The sequence below is a fragment of the Crinia signifera genome, chromosome 4, assembly GCF_055691185.1.
Source record: "Crinia signifera chromosome 4, ASM5569118v1, whole genome shotgun sequence".
NCBI lineage: Eukaryota > Metazoa > Chordata > Amphibia > Anura > Myobatrachidae > Crinia > Crinia signifera.
Window position 1 is genome coordinate 288,538,061 of NC_139220.1, and position 9,202 is coordinate 288,547,262.

A 9,202-nucleotide genomic window follows, 5' to 3' on the forward strand; every position below is an offset into this window, starting at 1 on the left:
AAGGATTGTGATGTCTCTTTATTTCATGATTTAACTCATTTGGATTTTTCACAAAAATTACATTTGTGATTGGAGAGTGCTCTCCTTTCTACACCTTGTGTGTGGATTCCTGGACTATATATATATATATATATTTTTATTTTTTTTAATTAAATATATATTCATGTGCTTATAGCACATGAATAAAAATAGCATGCCCCTTATCAGAATAAAATTCCTGATTTTTTTACACCAAATGTAAAAAACAAAACACCTTATTTTAAGAGTTCACATTCCACTTCACCATAAAAAGATAGCGATTGCTACTCGGTGAATCATGGCAATAAAAACCATGACATGTATTCGCCATCTGGTCATTGAATAGGGTGTTTCACAGTTTTAGTCAAAAAAATCACCTTACAGCACGAAAATAGCACAAAATCGCCATAAAACATGGCGAATCAGCCTCATTGAATACTGCCCATAGTTGGCTGTTCCCAGCTCCCTTTACCTCCTACATTTGTAACTTCTGCATGCACTAATAGCAGGTGTCTCATACGTATTGTTCAGTCATATCCCTACAATTGAAGAAAGTGGGGGCTGTGTAGGAAGGTGATACATTCCCTTGCAGTGAGGCAGTTTCCACCAGGAACAGAACACAATGGTTTTATCACTTTTTAAATTGAATTAGGAAATTGCTTAACATCTGATCATACTTGCCTACTTTAGAAATATCATTTCAGGGAGATTGTGAAGGCAGCAACTAGAAGCGCGGCCATGTACTGCAACATCTTATAGGCATGTCATAGAATGACATACATCTAGGGATGGCCATCATTGCCTTTGCCTCCGATGGTTGCCCTCGATGGAAAAAATGCAACTGGCCAATGATAGTGTAGAAATATTCAATGGATGACCATCAATGTTTTTACATATAAAGGGATTTTTGTAAGAACTTACCGTTCGAATCCCTTTCTCTGATATGGTCCTGGTGACACAGCTCAACACTGGGATGTAGGAGGGTCCGAAGGAGCCAGGCACCTATCCTAAAGCTTTAGAGGGTAGGCTCCTCCCCTACTGCATCCCTGGACTCTTCAGTTCAACTTTCAAAGCCACTGGAATACATTAACTCAGTACAAACACCTGCACATTATCTGCACATTTTATAACAGAAACTGTTAACTTTTAACCATTTTAACATGAACATCATGAAATTCTGGCATACTTACTGAGCGTAAGGGAGGGATCGCTGTGTCACCAGGACCATATCAGAGAAAGGGATTCGAACGGTAAGTTCTTACAAAAATCCCTTTTTCTCTTTCAATGGTCCTGGTGACACAGCTCAACACTGGGACGTTCCAGAGCCGGTCCTTTGGGAGGGTACGCTCAGGTCTGCAGCTCTCAGCACTGCTCGCCCGAATGATGCGTCCTCCGACGCGAACTCATGGAATCTATAGAATTTGGCAAATGTGTGAACAGATGACCAAGTGGCAGCTCTGCAAACCTGCTCTGCTGTGGCCCCATGTCGAACCGCCCAAGAGGTGGCAACTGACCTGGTGGTATGCGCATTTATTTTGGCCGGTACTGGTCTACCCACTTTGGTGTAAGCAAAGGCTATCATAGACCGCAACCACCTAGCAATAGTCTGCTTAGATGCAGGCCAACCAATTTTGTGTACGTCATACAATACCAACAATGTGTCAGTCTTCCTGACACTCTTCACTCTGTCCACATATATGCGTAAGGCACGCACAACATCCAAAGTTCTCAATTTGTCCCTTTTCTTAGAACCCTCTGGGGGTTGAAACACAGGTAGAACAATCTCCTGATTTAAATGGAAGGTAGATACCACCTTCGGTAAAAACTGAGGCACTGTTCTTAAAACAGCCCTGTCATCATGAAAAATTAAGAAGGGAGATTTACATGATAAAGCTCCCAACTCTGAAACTCTTTTAGCAGATGCTACTGCTAACAAAAATACTAGCTTCCACGTAAGAAACTTAAAGTCAGCCGACCTTAAAGGTTCAAAAGGTGCCTTTTGAAGGCATTCCAAAACCAGTGATAGATCCCAAGGAGCTACTGGTTGCTTGTATGGAGGCTTCAACCTGGATACTCCTTGTAAAAAAGTTTGAATTTCCGGCAAAATGGCTATCTTTTTCTGGAAATAGATGGACAAGGCCGAGATCTGCACCTTCAGTGACTGAAGGCTTAGGCCCGATGAAAAACCATCTTGTAAGAATTCCATCATTCTTGATAGCTTAAAATGAGATGTATGAGCCTTTCTTCTCTCACACCATCGAATGTAAGTCTTCCAGACTCTATAATAATTTGCCGAAGATACAGCTTTTCTGGCCTTTATCATCGTCTGTACTACTGCGTCAGAAAACCCTTTTCTTTTTAAAATGATGGTTTCAATAGCCAGGCCGTCAAAATCAATCGATCTGAATCCAGGTGATTGAATGGGCCTTGTCTTAGAAGGTCTGGTCTCAGAGGTAGACGCCATGAGTCCACAGACAACCTCTGAAGCCTCGAGTACCAGGATCTCCTTGGCCAATCTGGGGCCACTAAGATCACTGGAACCTTCTGCCCTTGTATTTTCTTTAGAAGTCTCGGTAACATTGGTACAGGTGGGAATGCATAAAGGAGATCTCCCTGCCAGTGAATAGTCATGGCATCCACTGCCTCCGCCAGTGGATCCCTTGTTCTGGCATAGAACCTGGGCACTTGACGGTTGATCCTGGATGCCATCAGGTCCACATCCGGAGTTCCCCACCTCGAAGTGATTTGGTGAAACACCTGAGGGTGTAAGCTCCATTCCCCTTCCTTGAGCTCCTCCCTGCTCAGGAAGTCGGCTTCTATATTCTCTATCCCCGGGATGAATATAGCCGATACAGCTGGAACATTCTGTTCCGCCCATAGGAAGATTCTGGACACCTCCCACATGGCCAATCTGCTGCGTGTACCTCCCTGGTGATTCAGATACGCCACAGCTGTGGCATTGTCGGTCTGAATCCTCAAAGGGAGGTTCTGTAACCTGTCTCCCGCCAAGGAAATCACTTTCCAGACAGCTCTCAGCTCCAAGATGTTGATTGGTAACGCTGATTCCTCTGCCGTCCACAGGCCCTGAAGCCTGAGATCCAGGACTACTGCCCCCCAGCCCCTGAGACTGGCGTCGGTAGTTACTATCAACCAGTCCCAGGTCTGTAATGACCGACCCCACTGAAGTGAATCTATTTCTGTCCACCACTTCAAGGATTCTCGGGTGTCCGAAGACAGCACTATCATCTCGGATTTCATGGTCAAAGTGTTTCCTGACCAGGCTGACAAGATGTTCCATTGGAACCTCCGAGAGTGGAACCTGGCAAATTGAAGCGTCTCGAATGACGCCACCATCTTCCCCAGAAGCTTGAGGCACCTCCATACTGAAATGCTCTGAGCCCTGAGAATCTCCTGGACTAGGGTGACCAGATCCCTGGCCTTTACCTCCGTGAGGAATACCCGATGAAGATGGGTGTCTAGTATGACTCCCAGGAATTGGAGCCTTTGCGACGGTACCAACTGAGATTTTTGCAAATTTAAAATCCAGCCGTGAGCCTGCAAAAAACTGATGGCCTCTGCCAAATGACTCTGCAGCAAGACTGCTGACTCTGCTTTGAACAGGAGATCGTCCAAATAGGGTATGACTGTGATTCCCCTGAGCCTCAGCACCGCCGCCATTACTGACATTATCTTTGTGAATACCCTTGGCGCGGTTGCTAGCCCAAAGGGTAACGCCCGGAATTGTAAATGCAGGTCTCCTATGGCAAACCTCAATAAGGTCTGATGCTCCGGGTGTATAGGAACGTGCAAATATGCGTCCTGGACATCCATGGACGCCAAAAATTCTCCCTGGTCCAGACTCAGGAGTACTGACCGTAGGGACTCCATTTTGAAATGGTCTACCCATAAATGAACATTTAGGGATTTCAAATTTAGTATTGGTCTGAAAGACCCGTCTGGTTTGGGCACCAGGAACAGCGTGGAGTAAAAGCCTTTCTTCCACTCTGCCCTGGGGACTGGTGTAACCACCCCTTTCTCCAAAAGGGAGTGAGCTGCTCTCACAAGAGCTGTACGAAGCCGTGCCTCCTTTGGTAAGGATGTGGGGATGAACCTCTTCGGAGGCGGCCCTCTGTAAGGGATTTTGTAACCCTGTGTTATAATATCTAACACCCAGGTATCCTGGCCTAAAGCAGTCCAAGCGTCCCTGAAGAGTGTGAGACGCCCCCCCACTTTTGTCACTGTCGGGCAAAGCCCCTGACAGTCATGCAGAGGGTTTATCCTCTCCCTTTGTGGCTGGCTTCTTGTGAAAAGAGCCAAATTTTGACTTCTGTGTCTTGCCTCTAGAGGACTGAAACCTTCCCCTGAAAGACTGTCCTCGAAAGGACGCACCACCTCTAGGGGAGGGCCGAAAGGACGGCTTAAAAGCAGAAAATCTTGACATCTGCTTTGCTGAGGAGGCCGGCAGGAATGTACTTTTGCCGCCCGTGGCCTGTTTTATAATTTCCTCTAGCTCGGTACCAAAGAGTACCTTTCCTTTGAAGGCTAATGTTTCCAGAGCCTTCTTGGACTCATTGTCTGCTTCCCAGGCTTTAAGCCAAAGCACTCTCCTGGCATTAATGGAGACTGTGGACACTCTGGTAGCCATTTTAATAGCTTCCTCCTCTGCTTCCACTGCATATTCTGCTGCTGCCTTAATCTTTTCTGCAAGCAGTAATGCACCAGGGTCAGCCTGCAGCACGGTGCATAATTCACCAGCCCACTCTATCATGGCCTTAGAGACCCAGGCTGAAGCAATAAGGGGCCGTAAGGTAAACCCCACCCCTTCAAAGATAGCTTTGAGGTTTCCCTCCAGCTTTTTATCCACAGAATCTTTGAAAGCTGCACCGCCCTGTACTGGTAATACAGTAGCCTTGGACAAACGTGCCACTGAAGCATCCACCACTGGGACCTTTTCCCAGAGCTCCGCATGAGACTCTGGCATGGGGTACAGACTAAGGAATCGCTTAGGCATCTGAAGCCTCTTATCAGGAGTTTTCCAAGCTCCTTCTAATAATTCCTGTAACCCCTCATCTGAAGGAAAAGTAACAGCCTCCTTCCGCTGTCGCTTAAAAACACCCTTAACAGGAGTCTTATCCTCCACAGTCAGCTTTAAAGCCTGCTTCACAGCTACAATGAGATCCTCTATACCAGCAGCAGAGTTCTCTTCCAAATCATCACCCTGATCCCAGGGGATGTCATTATACTCTCCTTCCTCTTCATCTACCACAGTAGTTAAAGCATAAGACCTTCTAGGGGTCCCTGCCACATCATCCATTTTGTCCAGCATTTCACTGAACCTGTTAATCCCTTTTGCAGTATCCTGCATCACCTGAATCAGTGCAGGATCTGCCTGGGTAAGAGGCAAGGAGCCAGACGACTGCTGAGATGATGGCATAGGTCTCTGTGATTCTACCAGCCCATCACTCTGCCTGTCCAAAAGCTGCACCAAAGCGTTTACTGACCTGCCTAGGGCCCTGGCCCACGCAGGTTCCATATGCTCTGCCCTATGGGGATCGCTGCCCATGGGTCTCACATCAGCGCAAGTAATACATAAGCCCCCCTTGGCCATCTGCTCAGGGACAAACTTTTGTGTGCAAACATTGCACGCGCTCAGTGCATTAAGGGCTCCCTCCCCCAAAACCACAGCCTGATGCTCAGACATGATGCAAGTGATAATTGTATATCTAACAGTATACACAGTGCAAACAATTGTACAAGCGCTTATACCAAGTCAATGCACCCAGTCACTTAGCTGTCTGTAGGTTTCTCTGCGGGGAAGCGATGCCCAGGAAATCCAAGTCACTCTGCCAGGATCAATTCGCCAGCTCAGCTCCGCTGCAAGCGTTCTGAAAGGCGCCAAAGTCAGAGTGAAGGAAGAGACCAAAGTCCCTGCTGCTGCGGGGTCCGTGACCTTTTGGCGCCAACCACCCCCAGCTAGCCGCTCCTTAGGTAGGATTTCCTTGTTCCAGTGTCTCCCCCTCAAATGGGGACCACTTGGAACATGCCTGTCACAGCGCTGCTGTCCTCTCAGTCAGGAGCTCAGCGTGTAAGCTCCGCATAAAATGGCCGCCGCCATCACGGAGCGCCTGTCCCCCATGATCCCCACCTAACTGTGGAGCCGGTTTCAGGCAGCTCCGGAGCCCAGGCAGCCTCTTAATAGAGGCTATGAGCGCAGCACAGGGAGACCAGACAGCGTCTACCCTGTGCACAGATAGCTGACAGGACGCGCTTCTGTCAGCTCCTGCTGCGCTAGCAGTGTGAGGATTCACTATGAAAATCCTCACACTGTGCCTACCTAGCTAGGGTAATAGTTAATAAAATAATAAAAATCCCCTAACTACTCTAATTCTTCGGCTGCTCCTGCAGCCCTTTAGAATAGCACCCACTCCAGTGGGCACCTAACACGAACTGAAGAGTCCAGGGATGCAGTAGGGGAGGAGCCTACCCTCTAAAGCTTTAGGATAGGTGCCTGGCTCCTTCGGACCCTCCTACATCCCAGTGTTGAGCTGTGTCACCAGGACCATTGAAAGAGAAAGATGGTCATCCATTTTCTTTAATTGATTGGTCTGTGGGCCAATCAAAATGTGGGGGCGGGGCTTCGCGGGTGCCAGGGGCAGAGCTATGCTCCGTGTCCTGGCACCTTAGGTAACAAGAAAAAATGAAACTATTAATTTAAGCTTGACATCGATGATGGGAATCCATCTGGTTGTCCCCCATCAATGGCAAAACTATTCGACATCGGCCATATACCATCGATGATTTCTAATCATAGATGGTCAATGGCCATCCCTACATACATCCAAATGTATAGATCATCGGCACTGCAATATATCCGCTACTGCCTGCTTGGCACAGCAAGTCGCACCTGCGACTAACATATGCTATGCTGCTCTGTGCACTGGCAAATGCTTTCTACTGAGCTGCAGGTGTGACTTTGCAACATGGTGGATGCTCGATGAGCCCCAAAGCAGTAAGATATACTGTACTCGTTGAAGAAAAGACAATAATGCATGTCAGGTATTGTGTTTTACCAGTGGTTCCATATAAGTGGCCATGAGAAACCTTATTTTAAATGTGTTTAGCGATAGGGATCATTGCACCTTACCACCAATACAGGAAACTGCCACTGATGATTCCATATGAATGTATATTTCTCCAGTTTCATTGTTTGACCCAAACCTGTAACAGCTGCATAATGGGGGTTATTCTCATTGATTCGGTCCCCCCGTACCGTCTCACAGGGGACAGATGTTTTGTGTCTGCGCATGTGCAGATGCAGGGTGCGAGTAGGCACGGTGAACTACATGTTCGATGTCCCGCTCGCACCTAGCAGTGCAGGCGGAGGGCACAGCCCATGGGAATACCCAGCTGGGTATGCAAATCACCCGGTGACGCAGGTGCAGGCAGCTGACCGCCCGCTTCCCACACAGGGCGCTCGCAGATCAGAGACACCATAGAGGTATCTCAGATCTGTGAGCACTGGAGAAATCATTCGATGGTCGATGACCATCGAATGATTACTCCTCCGCACCCAAGGCTGCAAATGGATGATTATGGAAATCATCCATTCGCAGCCCTGTGGGGGATCGCTGTGTGCGAGGGGGGGGCGGCAGAGTCTGGGGGACTCGCAAGGCTGTAAATTTTGCAACCTTGTGAGTCAACCAGAATAAAGTCCAATGTGTGTGTAAGGTGCAATGAGGGAGATTGCTAAATGCTTCAGGGAGTTTGGGAGATTGCTAGTATTGCCAGGAGTCTCCTGCAGGAGGGGAGGTAACTATGCATCTGATTGGCTGCTTTGAGTGGTTGAGGACTGAACAAGCTGGGTGTTCACCAGAGCATAGGGCCTAGATCCAAGTTGGGAAATTAATAAAGTAATACAGAGCAAGTAACTGAGCACACGGAAAATCCCTACTGCAATGCAAGGGTTGTAAACACATTTGCATGCAGGGAAAATACTGGCTGCTTCTACATGTAGCCCACAATGCTACACAACTATATTTTTAGAATTAAGTTTATATTTGTAAACTCTCTCTTTACACATTATAAATCTGCCCTACCTGCAGTGCAATATGGTTTTGCCGATATCCTTTTGAACTTTCTTATTTTACTTTACTCTCAGAATCAGCCAATGAATAAGCATGGGCTACAGAAAGCACAGAACCAGCCAATGATTAAGCACAGTCCCACAGCAGCACAATATACGCCTATACACAAAATGCCTATATTGATGCAGACATCATGTGATGTTAATGTGCTTTGATATGAAGTGAAATCCACACAGCAGCCTTGTGCCCTGTGCTGCAGTTTTAATAAATGATCCCAGTGTCTTGGCTCTTGGACGCTGCTCAGCATGTACTAGTTTGATGCCAGCTCTCATTGTACTGCACGCAGGTGTTAGGTTGCACAGTGCTATTGTATATTTAGGGTACCATTACCTCACGTCATTACACGTCCTAAGGTTAGATGTTGGTGTGCCAGTCCTGCACCTCTGTCACGGGATGCGGTCATTTGGTCTACATCATGGTCGACATGGGAAAAGGTAGACCGGTCGTTCATTAGTTCGACAGTCAAAAGGTCGACATGGGGTTTTTCACTGTTCATTGAGCTGACGTGCCGACAGGCGGTATTTCATGCCCTACCATCCACTAGGGCATGGTGGGAGAATAAAATAGTGTGCCGAGTGTATCGATGCGGTGCACTTTAAACTGTGTCCATGTTGACATTCAGGTGAAAAACCCCATGGCGACCTTGTCGAACTAAAGACCTGTTGAACTAACGACCTTTCGAACTTTTCCCATGTCGACCTTTTCCCGCGTCGACCATCATGCTGTAGACCAAATGATCCCAACCCCTCTGTCACACCAGTAATATGGCAGCTCAGTTCTTGCAGTAACCTGTTACAAGCTGTACTCTGCAACACAATTTTAATTGGAGCAGATGGCACAAGGGTTCTTCCAGCCAAGCTGCACAATCAGATGGCCATGGCAGATTGCCAATTTCTCTAAACTTATATGAAAGAATATATGGGCGGGCTAGTATGGCATCATCCCGGAAATTTACAATCAGACAATAAATAAATTGTGCCACTTGGCCGTATGAATTCCGTCTCTGCTTCGACCACACACACACACACACACCATTTATT